At 43.3% G+C, this 27931-nt stretch overlaps 1 long non-coding RNA gene across 5 annotated transcripts; it reads right to left on the bottom strand.

Moving 5' to 3' along the window:
- Positions 1-46: 46 nt before the first annotated feature.
- LOC133496787 (uncharacterized) lies at positions 47-27708 on the bottom strand. Of its 5 annotated transcripts, XR_009793856.1 has the most exons (6): positions 27464-27708; positions 26623-26735; positions 24438-24494; positions 21956-21991; positions 16068-16151; positions 47-1876 (listed from the first exon to the last, which is right to left on the bottom strand). It is a non-coding gene; the product is annotated as an uncharacterized LOC133496787 (long non-coding RNA). The 5 variants fall into 5 exon arrangements; XR_009793855.1 differs by lacking the exon at positions 26623-26735; XR_009793857.1 differs by lacking the exons at positions 47-1876; positions 26623-26735 and adding an exon at positions 3581-3662.
- Positions 27709-27931: the final 223 nt, after the last annotated feature.

Here is a 27931-nt window from a genome sequence, read left to right as displayed (position 1 = left end):
GCTATTCAGGGGAGGGGGGGGGGATCAGGACATGGGGGGAATAAAGATTTGAATTTCAAGGCAATGTTTATAATTGTGTAAAATAATTTAAACCATTATTTTACTCCAAATGATAATCCCAAATACACGGCAATATCATCAGTTATTAATTTTACATCACGCAAAAAAAAAAAAAGAAATGGGTTGTGATTTTGCCAATATCTGAGGGGACTGCTGTGTCTGTGACTTCTAACTGTCCGGAAGCCAATTTTCACGTCAGAGGTTTTAGAGTCGATGCCGAGGTGGCCGCCTTCAAATCTCACTTGAAAGGTAAATCCCGGTTTTAGTTACCTGGGCTATCATATTTACAATAACTCAAGAAATAGTGATTTCACCAGCGGACCAAAGAGTCTGAACCAGGAAGTAGACATATGCACGAGCCATTCACAGCAGTTTGTCACTTCCTGCGGTCCAGGACTGAACTTTCAGGGCACTGAACATTCTTCCTGATCTGAGCAAGCCAAGTTCTTTCAAGTGAAATCTACTTCCTGTGCTATCTGAAGACCGGGACGGAGCATCACAGAGAGGGAAAAACCGCAGAGGAAGCGTCATTTGAAGTGCAGCATATCAATGTCATAAGAAAACACTCCGAGTCCACAGCCTGTGTGCCTTCGTAAAAGAATCCATCAATAAGGTCTTTTATGGCGCGGGTCCTTCATCTGCTCCATCTTGACTTCTTTCACTGCTTGTCTCATAGCGGCAAAATGATGAGCCTCGCCGACTCCAGCGCTCATAAATTTGATAAGGCGTCTCCTCATTAATGAGATAACGGGCTCCTCCCCCACCGTGCTCGTGCATTAACGCAGTCTTTGCTCTTATCGGGACTGCGTACAAGCCGGACCAGCGGGCAGTGATTACATAAACAACCACGAGACGGAGGGGCCGGAAGACGAATAATGGGATGATAGCAGGAGGGAAAGGGACGACAACATGGCTCCATCCCGGAGAAGGTTGCGTGGAGCGGAAAAGCTCGTCTGCAGTGTGCTGGTTTCCGCCAGTCACGTGATGGAGAGATCTAATCATAAGCCAGGATGTAGTTTGACGAGGATCCCGGAGAGTAAACGGTAACTATGCTTCAATTCAGTGGTTGGATTCTGCCAAGGATGCAAATGAAGGACGTTTGTCGGGTGACTGTGTCACAATTCTGCCCCCAAAATGTGGCGTTTTTGCGCGATACTCATGGACGCATCGCTACAACGCTGAATCCATCAGAGACTGCAACTGAAGGCAGAGGAAACCCGTTTCAAGGTTCCTTCAAATACCACCTAGCACTCACAATTTTGTCAGCGACTCTTTTGGAGCCATATTGGTCTTATGCCACATCTTGTCCAAAAACTCACTTCTTTCCTAATTTCCCATGCTGCTACTATCCTGCAAATGATGTCCTAAAGCCAATACAAAGACCGTTTCCACCATTTTTGAACGCTACGTCACTATTATCGTATGACTGTTAATACAGTCTTGGACCGCATGAGAGGGTGCAGGTGTTCCTACCGTGGTGTCAGCCATCAGTCAAGAACGTCACCCTTCACCCCGTAACTTGCACCTCACCAGAAGAGATTTTCCATAAAATTTAGCGAGAGGTTTTACCGACCTCGAGGCGTCATTTAAATTTTTTTTTTTTTTTTTTTTTACAGATAGAGTTGGAAGGAAAAAGACCGATGGAGATAGAAGAGAGGAGGGGAGTCCACAGTGGCCGTGTCTGAAGAGCTGACACCGCCGATAAAAGACCAACGCTGGTTATTCTCAGCCACGCCGGGGAGGACGCGTGAAGTCCAGGGAGGGAAGGCCGTGCTGATTCTTTCCAGGAAATAAAGAAGACGGTGACATGGACGTTCTAAAAATGGCCAAAATGAGAATTTCAAGTGGTGACGCGCAACACAAAACATAAGGCAGTCCTGCTTGAATCTCCAAATACTAATAATAATGTTGGCGACTTTTAATTGTCGTCTCTTTTAAGTGCAGTGGTGGGTTCGACATTTGGTACGTGGCCCGTACCAGATCAAATCCATTATGATCATTTTGCATCTATATAAACGCTATATGAACACAATACAACTGAATCCAGTTTTGCTAAGCATATAATCGGGTGCAGTTCACAATCAATCATTACCTAATATGACAAAACATGAAAAAAATACAAGATATCCATCCATCATCTGAGCCGCTCATCCTCACAAGGGTCACGGGAGTGTAAGATGTGGAGTACACCCTGAACTAGTTGCCAGCAAATCGCAGAATGATGATGTCGTTCTGAACTTATGAAGACAAATTTGAAATCTGACTGGTTAATGAAAAGATGCTGTTTGTTCGCCAGCCAATGGCATTTGCTGTTACGTGTTTGCAATAAGGCGGTGGACTGAAAGGCAAAAGTTATGCGCCTGTTTTGAAGAAATTAAATTCTCTAACAGGGTAGCCCAGGCGGAATCTGTTTAGGAAATACAACAAGTCAGTGGAGAGGGAAAAAAAAATTATCCCAAACAAAGAGAGTCCAAAGTGGCGACACACAACATGAAAGACTCGCCATTAAGGCAATCTCCCGCCCTCTTAAATCCCATAATAAGCCGGTCGCTTTTAATTGTCGCCACACTCGAACGTGCAGACGATCCGAGCTTTGCTTCTCAGCAACATCAACGCGAGGTCTTAAATGTGGCGGTCAGTGTGTGCGAATCTCATCCCCGTTTCGGGCGCTTCCTCGTCCGCTTAACTTTATGGGCGCTTGCGGTCGGGAGGTTTTGGGTTATTTCTGAACGCAAACGGCGAGGAACAATCTGAAACATTTTAACGGGCCGTCCCTTCAAAGGGAAGCCGGCTCTCTGGTGAAGCTCATTAACAGACGCGGTCCAGATTGGATCCAAACGCTTTGGTTTTTTTTAATGGGGCCTTCCCCCAAATGGGCCAAATCTTTATAAACATTGAAGGAGATATTTTGGGCCTGCAGGCGTTCGCGCCCGACATCTCGAGTTTTAAAGAACGTATGACATCAATGGAAATGCGTACATCTGACAATTGGAACTTTGTACCAAAATGAATGCCCCTTGTGTTGACAAATAAGGGAAGGAAATAAAAAGGGGGGGGGGTGGAAGGTAAAGAGCAAAGAAAGGGGGGAAAAAGGGAAGGAGGTGAACAAAAGTCGAACCAAAGAAAGAAATTTAAGTCAAATAGTAAAGCAATGCAAAGTGTGTTTCTTATTCAAGCTGGAAAATTTAGCACACTTTGGATCACAATTAAGGAAACACACACACACACGAACACACAAACACGTTTTGTCCCTTTCAAGTATCGCATCTGAAATTGTCGTTAGAAGCGTTCGTCTCCTAAAAGCTCCCAGCATGGTGGTCATGTGTCCTTTTGCTGCTTTTCTTCTCATCTTGTGTCTTCTCTTTCTTCATTTCTCACACATCATTCTCGATGGCGATTTGAAGAGAAGTCTTTTCATCTTGCCATTTTTCTTTAGGTAGTTAGCGCGCTAAGCGCTACATTCCTTGCGGCGGCCATATTGGCGATGACCTTCAAGACCGAACGGAGATCACCGAGGAAAAGCCACCCTAAACATGTTCTTTTTTTTATTAAAAAAAATAATAATAAATCCATGTGGCAGGTGATGCTGTTCCACTCCTGTCCTGGTGATGGCGATAAAGTGCATGACAATATTGTAAAGTCCTCCCAATTTTTTTTCCCTACACAATTTGCTCAGTAACTAATTAAATAAAACGACGTGGTTATGAACCTTCAGAGAGGAAATACAACTAAAAACCTATCTTTAAGCCACAGCCACAAAAATGTTAATTTTTCACATTGAAGATGAATATAGTACATTTAGTTAAAATCTACAATTGTCCGATTATTCGCTGCCAACAAATAATCAAAATATAGCTTTTTACTTTTTGCCTTTGGTAAAGGGAATGAAAAGCTATTTCATTAAATCTACTGCTGCAAAAAGTATATATATATATATATATATATATACATACACACACACACATACACACTTCATATTGGCCAACTCAACATTTTGCCCTTGATGTAATAAAACGTTACACACTGTCACGTTAAATAAAGCAGTGAGCTAAAAGTGTGGCGGACGTCGTAGACTATTTACTGTCATCGCTTTAAAATGAGCGGTTAGCATTTGGTGCTACGACATCGCCGTACATTGCGGGACAGTCAAAAGGTTGAAAGGTCACGGCCCCGCTGACTGCTTCCGCGGCCAACGGTCAAGCGGCGTCCGTCGGAGGGTCGCGTAAGCACTTAAACTCGATTGAGGTGACGCGAGTGCGCACAGACAAAGCATGTCAAGAATTTGAAAAGGACTCAAGAAAAACTAATCGGCTCATTTTAGGGGAATGGCAGGGGGGAAGGAAGTGAGTGAAGAAGGAAAGAAAAAATGAAGAAAAAGGAAGAATAGAAAAGTAACCAAAATGATATAAAGGAAAAAATGTAAATGGACAGAATGGGAAAAGAAAAGAATAAGAAAAGGCAGAAAGAAAAAGAAAAAGGAAGAAGGAATGAAAACTAAAAAGCAATGACGGGAAAATAAAACCAGGGGAAATATGAAACGTGAAACCAAAGACAGGAAAACATGTGAACGCAAAGAAAGAAATGGAAGAAAAGTATAAGCAAAGAAAGGAATGCAAAAGTTAGGCGCTCGCTCCGCAGCTGAACGGGTCACCCCCATGCCCGCCTGCCCCTCTCTGCACTTTTCGGCCGCTTCAATTTCCTCCTTTCACTCAACATGTGCCGGCGCGCGCATACGCGCACGCTCCCCTCGCGCCGCTTTCAAGCGTCGCGCCTCCGAGCAGGAAGTTGGCCTCTGCCCCCGGCTGCAGTTGAGGCTTCATGGGTGGAGATTTCATTAGTCACACCTAACAGGCTCATTATCTGCTTCGGCGCACCTGTAAAACTTTACTGAGTGTCAATCTTGCAGAGCGAGCTGCGTGGGTGCATGCATCTCCGTGCCCGCGAGCGTTTTATAGCAGTACTAGTAGAAAGTAGGTACCGATCCTAGTTAGGTCTTTTGAATAATGCGGGAGGACGTATCAGAGAGAACCAGAGTTTTTAATTTAAAAAAGTTAAATAAATCCCCAAAATGTATATTGATTTCTGGGCATTTGAGTACTGATTTTGTTAATTAGCATACATTAAAAAATAAAAATCAGAATGGTTATATCGTTACGTTAGAAGGGCGTTACACTGGTTAACAGCTAGCTTGAATGCAGAAAATCTTGATATCAAAAAAGTCTACAGTGAAGTCCGTGTTTGTCACCGACTTGTAAAAATTAGGAGAAATTAAAATGCTTATTGGCGGCACGGTGGATAGGCTGGTAAAGCGTCAGCCTCACAGTTCTGAAGACCCGCGATCGATCCCGGCCCCGCCTGTGTGGAGTTTGCATGTTCTCTCCCTGCCTGCATGGGTTTTCTCCGGGCACTCCGGTTTCCTCCCACATCCCAAAAACACGCAACATTAATTGGACACTCTAAATTGCCCCAAGGTGTGATTATGAGTGCAGCTGTTTGTCTCGATGTGCCCTGCGATTGGCTGGCAACCAGTTCATGGTGTTCCACACCTCCTGGCTGTTGACCGTTGGCATAGGCTCCAGCATGCCCCGCGTCCCTCGTGAGGATAAGCGGCAAAGAAAATGGATGGATGGATAAAATGCTTCCCTCAGTCATGTAGCCGTGCCGAACGAACAAAGATGGAAAACGAGCTTTCCTACGATGTCGAGAAATAGCCGAATGTAGTTTGCTCCACTTAAAATAAAATGAACCAAATCAATATAATTGTTAAAGTGTTAACAAGACGTCGTTAATTTCCTGAAATTAGGATTCGGGTGTTTTGGGGTGTTCAAAGCCTTATTTTGAGCAAAATAGCATTTTAATGGAACGAAGCTTGTTCTAGGCTGGGGTTTTTTTAGCGCCACAATGCACCTGCCACCTGGATCCTTTTGCAGCATATGGAATTACCTGACCCGGGATTTCTACTCCACCAGAAAATCTAATTGAAGTCGATAACACCCACACAAGCATGCACTCCCCCATGACCCCCACCCCACCCACACACTCTTTTCGCATAAGGAACTTCTCACCCTTTTTACTACTATGAGTGGCAACAAAAAAAACTTTCATCCTAGCACTCCACACACTCACCGGCGGCCCCTGCCCCGGCGGCCTCTTTGTAGCGGTGTTGTGACTGTATCAGATGTGGGAGCAATAAAGCGCTGAACGGGTTGGGGTAATGGGTGGGGAGGGGGTGCGATGTGTGAATTTGTATTGTGCTTATGCTGGAACTTGCGGCCGCAGGAGAAGCGGGTGCCAAAACGCTGAGCAACACTCCCCCACACTCGCCAAGCAAAGGGGGGGCAGGGGGGGGGGGCAAACGGGAGGCCGACCGGAGCACCTCGAACACCTTTCATCCATGTGAAGGTGGAAGTGAGTGTGAAGTTTTCTGGAGTTGATCCACAACTTGCAGAGTTACAGTTTGGAAAAAGAGTCGTTTTCAAACTGGGCCCCACCAGACCCGCAAGCTGTAACCTGGGGGTCTCCAAAATAATAAGCTGTCATCCCTCACCATATTGTGCCTCACTTTTTACGGTTTAATGGCTTTTTAAAATAATACATAGTTAATTTTGTATCGTGGATTTTTCGCTACATTGCGGGATTTTGTGGAGATCGTTTTTCCACACGGACCGTTACTGGAAACCCAAACAGCAATGAGCGTGAGCCAGGAGGAAAGAGTGTGTAAAAGTCAGAGGATGTCTAAAGTTTAGGATCATTCAACACTTTAAAAAGGGTCTTGACTGTAATGTGGTACCCTAACTGCAAATCTACGGTACAGTTAACATTTTTAGCTAATTTAATAAAGCCAAACATTACAAAAAGTTGCTATCCCTTACAGGTGGGCAAGTATAGAATTGGCTCGCTGGTACACTTCCAATCCCTTTCTGGAACAAATAGCAAAAACAACCAATCAAATAAGATGGAAAAACATTCATTGATGAGCTGCCGATGGCCACAACTTACACAGAGCACCTCAAGATCCAGACTAGCTAACAGTTAGCCACTAAACAGCCAAAGCTATCCTGAGGCAACACAACCAACTTTACATTCTCATTCGCTGACTCCGACCTCAATCAACAGCCCAGGCCTCGCCTTTTGTGGCAACACGCATTCACAGATATTACAGTTAAGAACGGGAGCGCGATGCTCCCAGTGTACAAAGATAATACCTTCAACTCCGATGCATATTTCAATTTTCACGTGTTCTTTTTGGGAAAAAAAAACAGATGCCACAAGATTGGGCCGAGGGTCTAAGTATGAACTGGTCTCAAGGAAGTTATTTATGTTGACGGGATAAATCTCAATGGAGACGCAAGCTTTCAGGGGTAGATTAGATTTAGCCTGGGTCGTTAGTGGTGATACACGATCTCTTCCAGTGATTTTTTTTCTTTTTTTTTTATATTTGCGGCAGGGACCGGTTCCTGTGTCCCTATCACAGATAATGGTTTACTGTCAACGGGTCATGAATGTTTAGGTTGGAATGCTTCAAAAATAATTCATATGCCATTTTAGTCTTGCACATGATTATGATTATTTGGCATTAGGATTATCAAAGGATCCTAGGAAAATAAGAATTCTGGTCCCTGTACTAAAAAAAAAAAAAAAAAATCAAAGTCCCCTAATCTAGGATACGTCCAGTAGGATCAACTGCAGGACCTGTCAAGACCACTTTGCCCGGCCCCCCCCCCCCCCCCGTGCATTCTAGGTCCTGGAAGGTCATCGAGCAGCAGAGGAGCAAATGGTGTCTCTTCCCTCAACGCCAGGGCAAAGTTCAGCAGGGGGACTCTTACGGCAGCACTTTTTACCTACAGCACGGACAAATAAAAGGACGCTTTTTTTTTTTCTTCTTTTTACGGCCGCAAATGGCCTGTCGGTTTTGGACAACATCCCCTCCCCCCCGTGCCGAAACACATGAGGCTAATGAATTCAAGTGGTATGATGTCATCATCAAACAGAGATTTCGCTGCGTTGCTACATGATACGCTGCCATATTGCGCTAAGAACAAAAGACGGCTTGTGGGATTATGTCGTCGTCATGTCAGGAAATACAATTTTATGTTTATTTTTTTATTTAAAATGTATAACAGTACATGTTGTGGAAGAACTAACATATTCCTTCTAAGTCCCAAAAGGGATAGAAACAAAAAAAAAAATCCATTGCTTTGTGACCAATTGACAGCTAAACCGTGTCACAAACTTGTGAAATGAGAACTCCCGTCGTCACCTCCTGAGGGACAAACGTAGTTTTTACAAGAGAAAATGGAGAAAGTCTAGCTTTACTCAAAACTGATGGATCGGTTAAAAAAAAATAAATAAATAAAAAGTTGGATTTCAGTTCAGTCGAACCAGATAGACGACGGCAACGTCCCGAGGCTTCAATAATTGCGCCTTGAAGAGAGTTCACTTGCAAACTGCCGTCACCTTCACTCGAGTCCAAACTCAGCTGAAGGTCCCCGAGGTTAAGAAAATAAAAAGACATTTCATTGTTGCTCTGGCGGAGGAGGCTTTTCTTTTCCCCCGGGGCCCCGCTCTCGAAGCCGCTCCCTGGCGCAGACGTGCTGACTGCGGTGATTTTGTGGGCGCAGTGGACCGTGGTGCACTCTTCACCACTCGCCGCTCCGCAGGCGGGGTGCGCCGCTCAAGCGGAGACGCCGCGAAAGCCGTCTCGCTGCACCCCGCTCGGCGGAGGCCCGCTGGCTTATTATGGTATTATCATGTGGCCGGCCAGGTGGCGTGTCAAATAAAATCTCATATCTGCACCTTTTCGTCAAGAAGTTCAATAAAGTTTTTTTTTTGAGCAAGGTTGTCCTGACAAATATTTGTTAACCAGAACATGGGACGCCGTGGCTTTAAGAGACAATCAATCAATCCGGTTTTGGATTATCAAGAAAATTGGGACCAAGAAACACCAAGTTGAGATCAAAATCTAGGAAATCCTGAATGAAAACAATGAATACCATTGAAGCATTGCTGCATCACAACTGTATCCACTTTTATGAAGAAGAATAGTACTCTTTCTTCTGTTATTACTGTAAGTGAATCATGGAGTAATTTTTCAAAGAACATATACTTGTGAGTACTGTTAAATAACCTGTCTACCTGTGCTGTACCAACGTTTGTGTTCAAATATCAACTGGGAGTGGTATTAAACAGCTTGAAGTCTTTTTTGGGACCAATTGTTCAACATTTTGCCAAAGTGCTGTTCATTGGAGAGTTGAACTAAGTTCACGACCATCAAATTTCGAAAAACACACAAAGCACCATGGTATAGAACAGGGGTGGTCAATGCATCAACGATCGCGAGGCAGTCTTGGTCGATCGCGGGACGGTGTGCCAAAAAAAATTATAAATGTTGCAGTACTTACATCAATGTGTTTTATAAAGACAGGGTCCACCACCACTGCTTTAGTTAGCAACACAGTCTGGGCAACGTAGAGCAAAGACGAGCTAGACATGCTGCTTATGTTTACTTTCGATGTTAATGGAAAAAGTTAAAAGAAAAATGCTGTTATTTTAAGATGCCATGACTCTCGGAGTATGTGAATAATCGAAGAAAATTGGTTAAACTGGATGAGATTTTCTCTTTTCCAAGTGGGAAAGGTGTGGTCTGAAGCCAAAGTGCAGGATGAGATGGCGTGTCATTTTCAAATTCCACCTTGGCACAGCCTGATCCAAGTTGAGAATACGGTGCACAAAAAGCTAATTCTGTATTTTAAATATTGGAGGCAACATAACATTCACCTTAAAACGGTTTGGGAGCATCATCATCATCATCATCATCATCCATCCATCCACCCAACCCCACCCCATCCCTGTCGGTAGCTCGCGAGAGGCCAGCTGCTTGAAAAGTAGATCTTGGGGTAAAAAAGTCTGGGCACCCCTGGTATCGGGTAACTGCTCTTTACCACAAATATTCTATTTATCGTGTAAACACTCTGCTGTACTGATGTAACACCTGAATTTCCCCTCGTATGAAAAGGATTACCACAGTGTCTCATTTCAAATGTATTATTAAATAATCATTTGTATTCTTTACCATGTAGCTATGTATCCACCTTTGCCTGGAACACAGAACCAACCCGATAGCAACCATATGCACATTTTTGAAGCTCAAACTACTACATATTGCCGCTTTAATCCAAACAGTTTGACACCAACGATGATGAGATACTTTTACATCTGGAACAAATAATTAAAATGTGACTTTTATCAACTTTATCTCTATAACACAGGATGTCCTGACGCTTCACAGTGTGAAGTTGCCGGTGTCGGCCAGTGGGGAGTGTTGACACACTTGCGCTACCTCCGCCGCTGCACATATACACTGTCGCGAGCGCGCAAGCAACACACACACACACCACACACACACACACACACCACACACACACACACAACACACACACACACACACACAGACACACACACACACAGAGACACACACACACAGACACACACACACAGAGACAACACACACACACACACACACACACACACACAACACACCACACACCACACACACACACACACACACACACACACACCACACACACACACACACACACACACACACACACACACACACACCACACTCCTTGTGTACCTCCTGTCCCCCTCTGCTTCCACATATAACATATCAAAGCATCGCAGTGTGGCTGCGGATCTCAGCGAGGTTGCCCTTCACTTCCTCGGCAGGAATATTCTTGATCTCAACACTCGAGCGAGCGCGTGCATGCGCACAATGCAAGGTGATGAAGGATGGCACCCCCAGCTGATTCACACACACTTTCCCTTACCAAACACCTGCAATAACACCCTAAACACAGACACACACGCGCACACAAACGGCACAAATGTTAGCTTATGTTCGACCTGTGTGTGGTATACTTAAAGCCTAAGTGTCATTCCTATACACATAAAATATATATTGTAATGAAAAACACACATTATATTATTCACTTCAATGTCTGTACAAAAAACTAAATATGACCGGTGCGCGCGTCATCCATGTGCAAAGTTGCGGAAGTGTCATTCGACATCCAAGTGGTCGCCATGTTGGCTGCATCTACTGCCTGTGACATCGCCCCGGACATTTGCCATTGGAAACACGCTTTCCCACGTACTATGTGAGAAGAACACGCACCTTTTGACACGGAAGCTCTTTTCGAAGAAGAGAACATCCCACAACCGAGTGAAGTGGCAATATTACCCTATCGTTCCGAGCCATGTTTAGATGATATGCGGATCACGGCCAAACCACCTCCCCGCCCGATCCACAAGGCCTGCAGAGGCCATCCTTCAGCGGCTGGTGCACGGAAGCCTTCCGATGCACACATCGACACATTTAGCACCCCTGATTTTTTTTTTTTTTTTGTACACACCCTACCCATCATTTGGAACCCACGAACCTCTTGTCCTTTGCACCCGTGCAATCCATTTTTCACGACGAACCGGATCTTTTGGAAAAGTATGAAGAGCGAATCCATCCTCCCGAGTGTTCGAGCAATATCTAGTAAAGCAACGAGCCGGCATTTTGGCTAACACGAAGGAACAACGAGCTACCTTCCAGCAGGTAAAACTAGTATAAACAGAAGAGGCCGCTTGAGTGCGCGACTGCCCTGTATGTCACTTCCTGCTTCTTCTCGCAAACAAATCCCTCAAGAGGATTTTCATGGCGGGAGTTACACAAAAAGCCATAGACATCAAAATCATGTTTTGTGGTGAAAAAAATGCAAGGGTCAATACTGGCTGCTGGTTTTTCATTAATAACATACTAAAAATCATGCATTTCATGACAGCGGACCTTTAAACTGGAGAATTAATAGTCAATTTTAAATCAAACCCAAAACAGATGGAAGCTGAGAACTTGCCGTACACATCGAAATATCACTTTTCTTTTTTTAAAATCACTGCCAGCCTTCCAAGTTATATTTGACTTCTCCAGCAGTCAACGGCAGTGAATGTGCAATGTTTGGATACAAATGGTTGTGCGTACAAGTAGCTGGAACGCATAATCATTTCCAAATGGCCATAAAAAGATGAAACCTGCTAATTGCACTTCAGCATGAAATAAGAAGCGCACAGAGGACCAAATAGAAGAGCGGCTCGTTGTGCTATCGTGTGTAAAACGTCATGAGTAATTGCGCGGGCCTATCTGTGCTGATAAAGCCTATCTAGCTCCACTTCCTAGTGAGCAGCGGGGAGGAGGAAGAGGAGGGGAAGGAGGAATAAAAAGATTAGAGGGGGGAAACAGTGAAGCCATTCATGGAGATGCTTCCTTTGGGAACGTCGTGCTTTGTACCGACAAGAACTGTGTGAAGAGGTTTCTCGGTGTGTGTTGTGCGTGTCCGTGTGGGAGTCAGAGAAACCCCGTCGGCGTCGGGCAGAAATCACTAGAATAGGTGCCGGGTTCCAATCGAGCGGAACATGGTGTATGTATTTGATCCATATGTAGATACATGTATGGAACACACAACTCAGTGCGTGTGGTCTCATCCTCCCATCCTGTTTGGGAATGGGGGTGGGGGGGGTCTGCTTCCTTTGGCTCGGAACCCTCTGTTGTGACTACATTATAAGGCCCAACTCGGATGCCCCCCCCACGCCCCCACCCCCTTCAAGCTTGTAGGTGACCAACGGTTTGCAATTAATTAGTTTCCCGACGAGCAGAAGAAGAGCGTGGCCAGCTAGCGCCGTATTACGATTTTGCGTTTGATAGTTTTATATCTATGGCCGATAAGTGACAACTAAATGGGTCAATTTTTGTTTAAAATTAATTGACGCTATGAGATATATTAAGGTCGTAACTCAAATTCTGGTTCACAACAGAAAGCAAAAAACAAACAAGCGACAATAACTTGAAAAAAAAAACTATGAAGTCAAGGCACAGCTGTATTTCCTCTTTGGCCTTGCACTACTATTAAGTTTATTAGCGTATTATTACTATTATTAAGCAATAGAATAAGTTAGTAAGCCCCTCATAAAGGCCCAGGTACAAGACGCAGAGCTGACAATGTTTTTCTAACTTAATCATCTTGGAAAAACTTTGCAGACTACCAAAAATAAAAAAAATATAAAATGTCCCAGATCCTCGTAAACTGCCGGGCCTTCAGTTTGACACCAGTGATCTATTTGATTAATTCTCCTTTAAGGAAAATACTTGCACGGCAACACACCCTGTCGTACTAGACCCACACAAACACAGGCAAGCGAGACGGGGAGTCACGGGGGGGTGGGGAAACCTGGAATGAATTTCTCTGTGTTTACCCAAAATATACAGAACCCAGGCTTCCCTCCGTCCCAGCCGAGCGCCGACAAATCCGCCAACCGCTTATCAAATTAAACCGCCATTAGCAGGGTAAACACACGAGCTGGCGCGTACGCTCACAAACGCGGCCGAGCGCCTCACACATGCTCCTTCCTGTTTGTAATCGCGGCGTCTTCGGCAACTCCGGCTGAGCCTCGGCGACCCGTCGCTTTGGTCGTCCGTCGGCGCCCGTTGCTGCGTATGTCCGCCAGTGAGCACATTGCAGAGGTGGGTGGGGGAGTACTCTGACTTGGTACCCAAGCGCAATGGTACCTTGAATTATAAGTTGGTGTTTGAGGCCTGCACAAGATACGACGCATTAACCACGAATCATCAGTCGACAACAATTAGTTCAAATGAGGCCGTAGATGGAAATAAATGGCTTCTCTGAGCTCGAAATACGTGAAAAATCGACTTCAATACAGATAGAAAGCATTTTACTCCGAGATTCCCCACCACTGACGACAAATGGACCCCACTAGACCCCACCACCACCACAAAGTGCAGCATCCGGACTAATTCCTTCCATGCACGCTTGTTAAGGTGCAGAATTTTGCCGTAAAGCGGCGAGTGCAGGTAACAGTCTCGTGAAAGTCTGGCAGCTGCTGGGGGGGAATTTATCTCATAACGGTGGCTAAGGTAAACTGCCACAGTGAGAGATGCCTGTAAAAAAAAAAAACAAACAAAAAAAAAGAAAAACAAACAGTTCTTCCTTCCTTTTTCCTGTGTGGCCCTTAAGGGAGCGCCTGACCAGAGTGAATGGAACAGTCCATCAGCATAAAGCAGTCATCATGCTAACAGAGCGACATGGCTGGACAAATCGCCTTTATGGCCCGTGTCGCACGTACGGATAATAGTTAAGGACGTAAAACAAATTCATTATATCTGGGGGAAAAAAAATGGCCACACGTGAGGGGCATTCCCCATACTGATAAGCAATTGGATCTTCACGGGAATAGGCAACAATGGTCCGGTCAGTGAAGCTATGAGTAATGAGACCATCTTCGTGAACATAACTTCTTGGATCGGAACAATTATGGTGTGCCTGGTGATATCATTCAAGTTCAGTCTTGCACGTTGTGGCACATGGCAAGACAATATTCGGATACTATTACAACATCACAATATTTCACTGTAATTACCAAAAGTAACAAAAAAGTAGTTTATTATTATTTTGACAATCTGTTCTCTACCTCATCAAACATCTTCCTTCGTGGGGATAATGCTTAGTTTTGACTGAGCGATTCCATTTGACTCTATCAAAGAACTTATAAAGACCTAACCAAATGATGATAAGCTAACAAATTCCATCCGTCCATTTACTTGACCGCTTAGCCTCACAAGGGATTGCGGGAGTTCTGGAGCCTATCTCAGCTGTCAATGTGCAGGAGGCAGGGTAATGGCAGGTCGCCAGCCAACTGCAGGGCACATGGTGACGGTAACAATCACACCTAGGGGCAATTTATAGCGTTCAATTAACGTTGGATGTTTTTGGGGTGTGGAAGGAAACCAGAATGCCCAGAGAAAACCCACGCAGGCACGACGAGAACGTGAAAACTCCCCACAGGCGGGGCCGGGATTGAACCTTTACTGCAGAACTTTCCAGCTCCGCCACCGTAGCGGACCGAAAAAATAAGACAAAATAAACCTTCCGCAAATAACAGATAGCTTTCCCCTGCAACCCTCCAATAAGCGAATCTGTAAATGCCAAACTGCAAATATGCAGGGTTCCATTTTAATTCCACCCCCAAAATAATATATATATCTTTATAAAGACTGAAATGTTAAAATAGGATCTTGTACAAGTGACCTGTACCACTAACATTGGCTAATGTAGTAATTAAGACATAATTACAGGATTTATATGTGCAAAAACCAAGTAATTGTTGATGAACGTAATGTACCCAAGTATGTATTTTTGAGTCCTGTGACTGCATGTTCCTATACTGTCCAGAAAACTAGTTCATTGCGCACTTCGTAACATCATAACGTCTTGTGCCGGGATCCTCATAAACCGAAGACTCCGTATTAACAGATTGCACAGGGGTACCTAATCCAATGTACCTTTCGTTGCAGAAAATTACAGTCGAGCTGAATATTATGGCTAATAAAAATCTATTTTCAGTGTTTGTGTGAGTTATTGCTACGTACGGCAGAGCGCCTTTTAGCCTGAAACGCATCCAAACAGAAACCCAATTGTCCCTCACTGGAATTCCAGACCACGTCTTCTCCCTTTTTCTAATAAATCCAAGAGGGGGCCTTTCCCAGCTTTTACAGGAACAGCGAGTCGTGAAATGGTTGATTTCAGATGGCAGCGCGCGAATGTTTTCGGTTAACTTTATTGATCCGTGGCCCGCGCAGGCAACCTCGGCCCGGGCGGATTCACACCTCCCGACGTTTGGGAGACACCTTGAACGCCAGATGGCCGGCGGCCCGCTCACCCCTGCAGCGATGTGGAGGGAGCGTGTGGTGGTGTGCAAACCAAAAATAAGACGGTAGATTTTGGAACGTTGGGATTTGATGCCTATTTGGTTGAGTTAATGTTGTTAAAGATGTCACTACTGCTTAGCGCATCGTTCCGCACAATATTATGGCACTATTAGCACATCGGATTTGCCAAAAGTTGAAGAGGAGACCCTCTGTGACAGTGGACGACTTTCCAAACACTTACCTCCTCGATTCAGGCTTGGCTTGGCTTGGCTTGGCTTGGCTTGGCCCCGCTGGGCCTCCGGGCACGGCCCACTGGAAAGACACCCTGAGGAAGCGGTAGAAGATGGATGCTAACACAAAAATCCTTGTAATATCTCAACGTTGATAGACATGATTTGCAACCGTGGGCCACGTAAAATCACACGAGTTTGACAACCGTTAGTTAGATTAAATGCACAGGCAAATTACAGTAAGATACATTACATTATTTTCATAAAGGGTTGGTAAAAAAAATTACTCCGGTTTCCTCCCACATCTCAAAAACATGCACCATTAATTGGACACTCTAAATTGCCCCTAGGTGTGATTGTGAGTGCGGCTGTTTGTCTCTATGTGGCCTGCAATTGGCTGGCAACCAGTTCAGGGTGTACCCAGCCCACCTACTGCCCATTGACAGCTGGGATAGGCTCTGGCACTCCCCGCGACCCTTGTGAGGACAAGCAGCGAAAAACAATGGATGGATGGATGGATGCTCTCTAACATGACCATGATTCGTGTTTTTGTATCAACATCCCGCTTACATAGTTGAGAGTGGCAACATGGTAATAGAAAACAACTCCATTCTCACGTTTGGTAATTGAACAGTCGTAAAATGTAGAAAGTACAGTATTCCAATCACATCTGAGATCTCATCACTTCTTTCCGACTTTCTCAATTCTCCGAACCAATTGAACGTGTGATTTCACTGAGTTTGTCTTTGTCCACCTACGAGTTGCTGTTTGCTGATAACGCTTCTAAACACAAAGAAATCAATTATTCTTCCACTTAATGCAGCGGTCTCACTTCACAATGAGGTCCTTGTTGGCTCTCACACAGTTCTCTTCGGTTCTTATCTTTGTGTTTCACGGCTTAATAAAAAATAATAAAAAAAGATAGTGGGCCGACTGTATATTGTGTTGTTTTAGTTTTATATATTTTTTTATTTTTAAAGTAAAATCAGGTCTAAAATGTGTCCTGCCTTATTGTTCATGACATTTCTCTTAAATGAACATGGAAATGTGTTCTAACGGTCAAAAGTATTTACATTTTGCGATCTATACTGGATTTGCCAAATATTTGAGACAGTACCCACAAGAAACAAATTATGTATGGAACAGTAAGTGTAAGTGGCTCGCATTATAAATCTACATCCAAGTCCAAATGATGATCAAGATCCCAAACTGTCTTGAGATAAAACCCACTCGAGCGCACTCTTCTCTTATTGGTCACGAGAATATGAATTGAATTGAATAAATTAGCACAAAAACAAATACAAAATGGAGCAAAAACACCCTTTAAAAATAACCAATTCATCTGGACAAGCTAGCAGGCAACAAGTTGAGTTTACACTTGGACACGATAGAGAACTACGCAAGCTAGCGGCAAGCAGGCAAATTGGCTACTCGCTAATCGGAGGATACTCTCAAAGTCGGTAGATACGGTAATTATAATTATAATATAATCTGCTAATTTCGGAACAACCATGATCCATTTAATCCCTGGTCTAAATCTGCTTTCCAAACAACTAAAGTAAGGATTGCCTCCCTTTTGTCGCATGATCCAATGATAGCTTTCACATAAACCTCCTCGCGTTTGGGGCTTTTCCACTCAGAAGCTCCAAAAATTGGGAAGGGGAATTTTTTTTTTTTTTTTTTTTTAAATAAAATAATAGGGTGGAGTTAGGGGTTATTTTTATCGTGCCGCTAGGTGACCGGTATAGGCCGGAATGTGGGAGATTTTAGTGTCTAGAAGCACATCCCAGTGTTCCTCATTATTGTGTTTAGATTCGCTACAGACGAGTTCCCCCTTAGGGACGGAAACGCGGTGAGGTCCTTCTCTTCCCACAACTGCCCCGGCGGCCACTCGCCTGTCAATCATTTCCACATCGCATCGGGGCCCGCTGGCATCTCACACACGTCGACACACAGGGGCATGCTTGTGAAGGTGTTTTTAAGGTTGGATTTTTTTTTTTTTTTTTTCATATTTACTCAGCCTCCCCAGCCTCCAACGCACTAAAGCTACAACCTCGACATGAACTGCCTTTAACGACTTATAAGGAACATTTTGCACTTTTGTCCACAAGGTTTTAGGGTGACTTAACCTGCTTACATTTTGCATAAGGTCTTCAAAACTTCAACGGCATACGTGCAGAAGTCTGCTTTCTTACACGAGTTTTGAAAATGACAAAACTACACGCTAATAGCTAATACAACCATAATTACCCACGAATATGTTTATGTGACAATGATTGCACCAAATGGTAGACTTAAAGTCGTGTGAACTTTATCAGTTTCTCTTTAATAATGTTCAAAACTTTCAAATGGACTAAGTTTATCTTTTAACACTTGAAATAATAATTAGCATTTACAGGTAATATTTTTACTAAGTCTTGAATTTTTTTTCATTGCCATGTAAGTGCATATGAAATCTTATATACAATACATATATTTTGCATTTATTTTGGTCTGTGGAAATAATGACAATTTTTCTTTTTGGCACACATACCAAGCCCTGAGCTTCGGTAAAACCGTTTTTATGATTCATTTTTATCATTTATCAAGGCAAATTATATTTTTCTCCCTTGTCCCCTTTGTGTGTCGTCTAATATAATAGATTTTATTATATTTAACAGAAGGATGTCGTGATTATCATCTTAATCGTCGCTATATTATCCACATTATCTATTCTGACTGGTGAAATTGCATTGAACAGTTTGCAACGGTATTTTCCCAAGGTCATCAATTTAACTAAATTGCTTTTTTGAAATAAGATATCTTTTTTTTTTTGTTAATACCCCACGTCAACTTGAGAGTTGGTACATTTTTGGGTTCCATCCATTAGCGTGCTCAACTTGTCAATATCATGTGTTTCTTTCCACACACGCAAATTGGAGGCTGAAACCACCACGGCGCGCTCCATCATTACGCCAATAAGACTTCACATTAATCTTTGCGCACTGACGACGATTAGCTCTGCACCGCAGCGGCTCCGGGGCAGAAATAGTAGCCGTTTGGCCGGGTACGATTCCGGACGGCACCGTGCGAGGGACGCTTACGGAGTGTCGGCGTACAAACTGCCTGGTGGCCGGCGCACGCCCGCATGCACAAAACCGGCCGACCTTTAGCCAAGACTTATTATTAAAATGTTTTTTTCTTGTCTGCTCATACATCAACTGATCTGGACCATAACGACCCGCGAGACAGTTTTGCCGCTAATTAAATGTAACATAAGATCTTTTGAGTAAAAACATTTGGAGCCCTGGGATTATAAATCTTTGTGTTTTTTTTTTACGCTGACATGCAGAAAAAAAAAAGTGACAACTACAGTTTGTTCATTTGTTAGCTGGTGGGATGACGGCCAAAAAAACTATTACCATGACACTTTGTAAAATTTATTTTCACTTTGCCGTTTGAGCCAGCCGTCACGAAATTTCCCTCGGACTGGCGCGTTTGAAACCCGGCGCGGAACGAGGACTGATATTTCACGAAAATGTGTTTGTAGGCAGCACACGGGCAAATGAACTGTAAAATCTTCGTACATATTGCAATTCAAACATGGGTTTGCGTAGGCCTTGAATTATGGCGACTTGGCGTGCTCTGTGCCACAGTGCTGCCTCACGCAGGTGTCTATTGGTACTACAACAGACACTGCCATCTGGAGAGCACCACACAAAAAATGAGTGGTAAGAAAATATAGTAATGGAGAGGTTTTTTTTTCCCCTTTTCTTTAAAAAATGGATTAGATGGATATATGCGTACGAGACTTTTTGCTGTCTAACTGAACGAACAAACATGGAGGCGGTCGACAATTTTTTTTTTTTTTTGTGAACGGTTCGGCCTCGGTGGAGGTTGGTGCTGTTCTGGTTACAGTTTAAATAAACTGTTGCGCTTTAATCCCACAAGAACCAGAGGTCCAAAAGCGTCAAAGGCAGGGAGGGAGGAAATGTCAGTCTGAGGAGGGGGGGGGGGTGTTGCCGAGCCCCTTGTGCGTCTGGACAGGAAATGGGCCACTTTAAACTTTGACCCTGGTCCACTAGGCACCTCTTTTGTGCGCGCCTTGTAGCAGGTTCTTACGGGCTTGATGGACAGATGGTCGTCATCGAGACTCGTGCAGGTGCTCTGCCCCCAGGTGAAGATGGCGGCTGAAGGCCGACCGAGGGGGGGGGGGAGCATGGGACGGTCAACAGAAATGGCGGGAAAAAGGCGGCCAGGTAATGAATTTTCCGGGGAGTGTCCACTTTGATGGTCTGGGATCGGTTCTTGGCGGGAGAAAGCCACGAGGGTTGTTTGCTTCGCCGCTGGGCCGCAATAAAAGAAAATTGCCTCAGCGACCTTCCCGGAACACCGACTCAGATATTGTTCCCTTGAAAACGGTTTATTCTCCTTTCAACATTCTCGGACCGAACCGCAAACGCCGAGCGGGAGGAGGAGGAGGCGTGTGTGTGTGTGGGGGGGGGAAGCGGAGGCCCCACGCCCCCCTCGAGCGTCGGGGGCCAGGTCTCAACGCTGGTGACGCTCCTCTGAAGGCAAGTCGGCTGCAGGCGGGTAATAACAAACGCTCGCAGTTCTGGATTTCTGCCGGCGAGTGCGACTTCAGAAAGTTATTGACGAAACCAATGCACTGTTTTTGCTCATGGGTGGAAATCGCTAATTTAACAGATTCAGCTAGTTAAGTTATTTGTCTAACTTATTCGTGGCATGCTCAGATTTCATGTCGCCAAGCAAAACTGGCACTGGGTGCTGAATTCAGTTTTTGAGGAAGTGCTTGGGTTTTTTTTTACCCTTAAAAGGTATACTTTGCAGTTAAACAACAAAACAAAAAACAAAACACTTTTTCCTTTCTGAAAATTGAAGCAAAAGTGGCCAATTCAGACTAATTTGTCCAAATATAGTGTAGATTATTAGACTATTGGGGCAACTTCAAAATCACACACACCAAACTAATGTACAGTATTTCTACACGACGGTGAAGCGCAAACTCAACAATGGCGACTGATTACAGTTATAATAAATTTGGACAAATGAACCAAGGGCCTGAACTACACACACACGCACAGACAACTCGAGTTTGGCCAGCCAAAAACATCCATTCCAAAAAGTCTAATCCCAGGCCTCGCTGTGTTTGTTTTTGTGTTTACGGAAGAACGTCAGCCGTCCGAGGACACGACACGGAGAAAGGTCAAACCGCGGGACCCCCGGAAAGACTCGGCAAACACGGTTGAATTCTAATTTGTGATAGAAAGTATGTACGTGTGTGTGTGTGTGTGTGTTTGAGTAGCCTCACACACACCATTGATATTCTCGAGAGTCCAGGAATATTTGTACATTATATTGTTTTCCGACAAAAATGATAAAAAATTATTACAGTATTCTGCAGTTATTTCTCATTAATCGGGTGTTTCATTTATTTTCTGGATAAAGTAAAATATTTAATCTATATACAGAAAAAAAAATATGAAAAGGTTACAGACTTGCCAGGTTTTTTTCGATAATTGAAAAAAAAAATGGAGCAAGATAAATAATTTCAACAAGATTTCCAACATTAAGATGGCATCTAACCTAAACAATGACATTGATGGTTTTTTTTCCCTTAATATCTTTTTTGGAGGGAAGAAAAATGACTGCAATTTTGTGGTTGCACAAGTCTGCACACCCTCTTATAAATGTTATGGCTGTGCTCAGAATTAACCAATCACATTCAAACTCATGTTACTGGATATGGGATTACGCACGCAGCTGTCCCCATTGAAAGTACCTCCGATTAACCCGAAATACATTTCAGATATTCTTATAGGCTTTTTCTATCATGTTTGCCTTCAGGCAGAAAAGATCTTAATCACGCTAAAATAAAAAAATAAAAGGGAAGCCTCACCTATCTTTGTCTTTTTCACATCGTCATCAGGGAAGCCTGGAAAATAAAAATCCCAATTTGACAAAGCAAGGAAGAGAAAGTACATCGGTTTCAATCATGAGTAAAGAGAAAGCAGAAAGAGACACACGAGCACCGTGGAGTACAAATACTTGGGAAAAAAAAAAAAAAAAAAAACATTCATACATCGCGAGTCTCGCTTTATTTCCCACAGTCGAGAAATCCCTCTGCTTGACCGCTATGCATGTTGACGCTTTGTTATGAAATGTGGCTTAACGCCGGATAATTGGCACACATCGACGCTGACAGAGATGTAAACATGGGAGGCCGAGATCTTCATCGGCGAGGATGGAGACAACAAAGCCTGGCGCTGAAAGGTTGTTAATCTGTGATGGATCTTTGGCTCTCCGACACGGCGGTGATGGTGTCGGTCGGGAATGTTGCCGCCCGCCTGCATGAGGGGAACATGTGTTGCGTGTGCGCTATGCGGTCCGTGCGCTCATTAGTGCGAGCTGCAGTGCAGACTAGCTCCAGTTACAGTAGTAAACAACACCTTTGAAGTTTTAGCGGAGGTCCGAAAAGCCCAGCAGGCCCCGAGCGCCGCAAAAGAGGTGGGAATTGTGCAGGAAGAAAAGGGAGGGGACAACGGGGGGGGCACGTGACCGAGAGCTCGTTAAAGCAAATGATGCACAGCGTATGCACCTGTCCACTTAGGACAAACATATGGGAGATATATATACACATTTTCTTTTTTTGTTTTTTTTAAACTCTGGCGGCACGGTGGATCAGCTGGCCTCAGAGTTCTGAGGACCAGGGTTCGATCCCGCCCCCGCCTGTGTGGAGTTTCCCTATCCCAAAAACATGCGACATTAATTGGACACACTAAATTGCCCCTAGGTGTGACTGCGAGTGTGGCTGTTTGCCTCTGTGTGCCCTGCGATTGGCTGGCGACCAGTTCAGGGTGTACCCCGCCTCCTGCCCGTTGACCGCTGGGATAGGCTCCAACGCTCCTCGTGAGGATAGGCGGCAAAAGAAAATGGATTGATGGATGCATAGAAATGATTCCTAATTCAGCTGTAGGTCTCTAACAGGGGTGGGCACAGTATGGCCAGCGGACCACGTAGATATCACTTTCCCCTACAAAAGATTTTCTTCATTGATATGCCATATTAAATATAGTGACCCTGTGGTGACACTAAAGTAAAGAGACTCTTAGGTGACCGAAGAAAAAAAACAACATTGCATTCCAACCCAACCTTTTTATTCTGCCAACAATTAGAAAAATGAGAAATGTCTCATTTCGATTTTCTTTTCTTTTTCCTCATTCTTGGTTTTACTTCTGGTATTTTCCACTTTTTACAGAGCCAATTATTTCAAAATACAGTGTTCTCCCACATATTCGCAATTCCCTACTTGCAAATTCATCTGGGCTGTTTTTATTCATTCATTTTGCTAAGTCCAAAGATATAACCAATATTACGTTCTGGCCACATCATCTTGTACCTCTTTAGTACCAAGGAACTATGTTGACCTGAGAGGAGGAACTTTGTTTACAGACCGCACCCTATCTAATCGTATTTAAAAGTAGTATTTTGCCACCACCGTGTGCCATGTAATTATAATCCATTGAAGGGGCGGAGTCAATTACTAGCAGATTTTCACTATTCGCAACAGGACTTGATTTTAATCGTCAGAGTGTTCACGAGCGAAAACTTATGTTCAAATTCGGGCCATTTTATATATTTTTTTTCGATCAAATCTATGATACTGGTCAGTCCCCCCATAGCCCTGTTCTCATAACAAAATATTGTCCATTAAGCGTTGTAAATGACTTTCTCCCATTGACAATGCAATGTTGATGCAACGAATATGTCACTTTTTTGGGTGTCCTGAAAAGTGACAAGTGAAAATATTGTAGATGCACAAATTCCGCCTGGCATCAAAATACAGAAAGAGGTAACAATCATACACGGGCCACCTTTTGACAACACAAAGAAGAGTTTCCAATACATCAATTTTCAATGACTTGAAAAGTTTCAGTATTAAAAAAAAGCATCATCGTTTTGGACATACTTCAGCCCCAACACCTGTGTGCGTGTTCGCGCCATTACAAAAAATGCGCCCCTTTTAGCGATTTCACGTTCGTGTGGGCGGGTGTCCGTGTTGGCGAATCGGCAGGCGGGCATTGCAATAAACAGATGTTGAGTCTTTATGAGGTCTTTACAACAGGTTCAGCTGTGCCCAGATGTTTATGCACACGTGTGTGTGTGTGTGTGTGTGTATGAGAGAGCGAGAGAGAGAGAGCAAGAGAGAGAGAGCGAGAATGGAAATAAGATAATTTGTTCATGGGTCAAACTGACACCATCATATGTAAAAAACCAAAAAAAAAAAAACATTATTATATATTTACAGAAATATGAGATTTTGAACCATCATTATTTAGATTGACCACTTCATAACTCAAAAGTGAAGTAAGACTACTCACCCCTTCACTGCCTCATCACGAAGAGGAAACTGTATTGCTACAATTGTGTTGCATATCCTGCAAGTAAAAGATAAAATTAAATAATTCAGCATTTGCATGATAAAAAAATTATCATACTCGATCATTTATATTGTTGCTAGAGATCATATCAGATAGCCAAAATCTTTCCTTTGTCAACAATTTCCATTCCCTGCTCCGCGGTTATCATCACATGTGTCTCCGCTTGGCCATTGCAGTAGCATTTTGTGGCAACATGACGAAAAAAAAAGCCAAAGAAAAAGCAAAAGGTTTGTACAATCATTCTCCGGACGCTCATGTAGAGCTTTGAAAATTAAGCGCCTGGAGCAGCGAGAAAGGCGTCCACGCTCAAAAACACTTTTGTGATGAGTTTTAAATGAAAATAACAGCACTGTGTTGTGTAAAAATATGTAATATCTACGGGAAAATCTTGATTTAATATCAGTCAAATGTGTGTTCAAATCATACTTTGATTAAATTACATTTCCACCCCCACTACAGTTGAACGATATGTTATCTGAAGAGCAATTGTAACTCGAAATTTTACTGGCAATACTAACATACAAAAAAAAAAAAAAAAAAAAAAGACAGCATCATAAGTTCGGGCACTCGTAAGTCAACTCGGTCCAAGTACTGTATGATATATTTTAACTGTACTTATATCAGTCTTGTTTTGTTCAAAGAAATGTCTCGGTGGTAAAGTTCGAGACAGAATGTCGCTAGCTTGTTTTTCACCGACTTTAAATGTATTTTATTAATATCGCAAGGGGACAGTCACACACACAAGTGAGTATTTTTTATTTGCACGGTTTTAAAGCTAAAAAGGTACGCGAGCCATTTTATGGCCCAAATCACACGAGGATACAGGAAAATTCAAGTTGACTTTTCTTTCCCCTTCCACAATAACGTTCGGCGCAGAAAGACTTGCGGACACGCCGACTCCGTGCGGGTTTTTAGCACCTCTGCTCGTAAATTTGTGGAAAAACAAAAGAGAAGCGGAGTCAAAATAAAGGATTTACGGCGTGAGATGGGTGGGGGGTGCTGGAGATTTTAGACAATATGAAAATAAAAACCCGCAATAAAGCTGCGCTGGGCTTGATTGTGGTCGTCACAGGGACGTGGCGGCCCTCCAACGTGGCCGACTTTATTGCTACATCTGAAAAAGCAAGCAAGCGAGAGAGCGCGGCGGGGACGTCAACAGATTCGGAGATCATTAGAGGCAAATCTTTTTCCTGACGTGGCCGCGGTCTCCGGCTGAGGGGGGGGAGAGGGAGACCACCCCCCACCCCAGCCCATTTTTCAGGCCAACAGCCACGGAGGTTTCAGTTTACCGAGCTTTTTAGACACCTTTTCTTTCGCTTTTTCCTTCTTCATTGGCTTCTCGTAAATCTTTACGTCACACGGCGGGCCCGACTATTGAAGTGAGTTTTATAAACATCAGGAGGGAAGCAGGAATTTCTTTTTTTCTTTTTAAAGGTTGAAACAGAATCAAACAAATAGTTTTGCGCCAATTGCATTCACTGTAACGCTTTTGCCTGACTAAAACATACTGGCAACATTTGCGACTCGTGGCAAAGTGGTTTTGCAATTTATAGTGCACCCACAAAGCATTCAAAGTGTAAATGACACGGACTACTCTTTGGCAACGATACCCATGTCACAGAGCTTCATTAATAAACTTTTTTTTGAAGCAGGGAAACAAGTCTTGACCTGAATCTCAAGACCATGTACGTGCCGGGCTAAAGCTACAGAAAGAAGAAACAAAGCTGAAGTCTTGACCCTTGGATGTGTCACTGTGACACCTTCCCCGACATCGCCTGCCACTAGTTCCGAAAGTTAAGGGAACACCTTTAATTCAGTCATTGTCTTTAAAGTGACCGTTAATGCTAGTTCACTTCTTTTTACACTTGTACCAAGTGATTTAAAAAGATTTGTGAAGGGTGACAAGCCAATGTTCCACTATAGCTTCTTTTCACGTGTTTATCTTATTTTTACACTTTAAACAACGTTAAACTGGTGTCCCTGGAACTGATTATTTTTACTTCCATGACTTCCTTTGTGGGGGGAAAAAAAAAAGTTTTAAAATCCAAACAAAAATACAACATGTTGATTGTTTTAGGAGGTTGCACTGTGATTAAAATCCGAGTTTATGTACAGTACAGTATACCACTGTCCCCGTAGTGTGTGAAAAACAGTCGGTGCGGGAGTCTTGGTCCTTTTTGGCCAGCGCCGCGCATCAGAGGTTTGGGTTTCACGGATCATAGCAGGGGACCGCTGAAACTGTAGACAACGACAACAAACACGGCCTCTGTATTTTTAGGTTGCCAGTATAAAATCCACTTTTCGCAGTTTGATGCACAGGCAAAGCCAAACAAACTGTGGCCTTCAAAAAAAAAAAAAAAAAAAAAAAAAACAGGACCGGCATCCACAATTGGAAAAGGATCACTAGAACGTTCATAAATCCATACACATGTGATAATCATGTCCTCTATGTTTACATACGCTGTACACCATATTTCATTTGCAAGAACATGTCAGTTTGAAAGTGAGCAATTATGCGGATAAAGATATGACACCCAGGTACTACTAGGGGGAAAAAATAATAGGGAAAAATTTGGGGGTTTTTTTTGGACAGAAATCAAATCATTATAGGAAATTACACAAGCAGATATGCTACTCCATGTTGAAATTATGTTTCGGTGTGCGCTTGACATTTATGTTACTTTGCTTCCCCCTATCGAATAAAAGAGGGCACTGCTTTAACACAGAGGAAACAATACAAATTGGAATAACTTCAAAAAAGATAATACACATAGAAATATGAATAAGTGGAAACTCAAAGTTTATGTAGCTGTGTATATTTATACATTTACTGTAGTAGTACAACTATTGTAGCACTAAAGTTGTCTTATATTTGGAGGGAAATATTGTACTTTAACAACGTTATGAAAGTACTGAAAGGAGACCCAATCCATTTGAGAAGTTTAAAAATAATGTGATTGTATCACCTGGGAACACGTTGTGAGGGCACCCATCTTGGAAGGACGTCATCACTCAACTCGAGCAGATATTCCGTATTATTCCACAAAAAAGGAAAACAAACCCAATTTGTAATAAAAGAAAGTAGCCTCCCGTCAGGTTCTTGTTGAATTTCCCTCAAAACAGCAGGTCTTGGTGGTTTTGGGGTTATTTTAGCGGAAAGTGCGTCGTTTTCAATCTACCTCATATATTAATCAAGAGGAAGGTCACATGTGTGCTGATTGGGGTTTAAAATCATTAAGCCAATCAGATTTTAGCAACGTCTTCTGTCTAAAACAAATGGCGACTACAATTTTGAGCCAATCAAGATGAGATGTGGCTAGAATACGTCACCATGTCGGCCATATTGAATGTGCCATCTCACACCCTGAGTGCAATATAATAGACTCATTTCATAGAGAGAAAATTATGGCTCAAATTTTCATTTCAGAGAGAAA

This window comes from Syngnathoides biaculeatus, chromosome 23, assembly GCF_019802595.1.
Source record: "Syngnathoides biaculeatus isolate LvHL_M chromosome 23, ASM1980259v1, whole genome shotgun sequence".
Lineage (NCBI taxonomy): Eukaryota > Metazoa > Chordata > Actinopteri > Syngnathiformes > Syngnathidae > Syngnathoides > Syngnathoides biaculeatus.
Note: the sequence above shows the minus strand (reverse complement) of the source record. Positions and strands in the feature narration are given on the sequence as shown.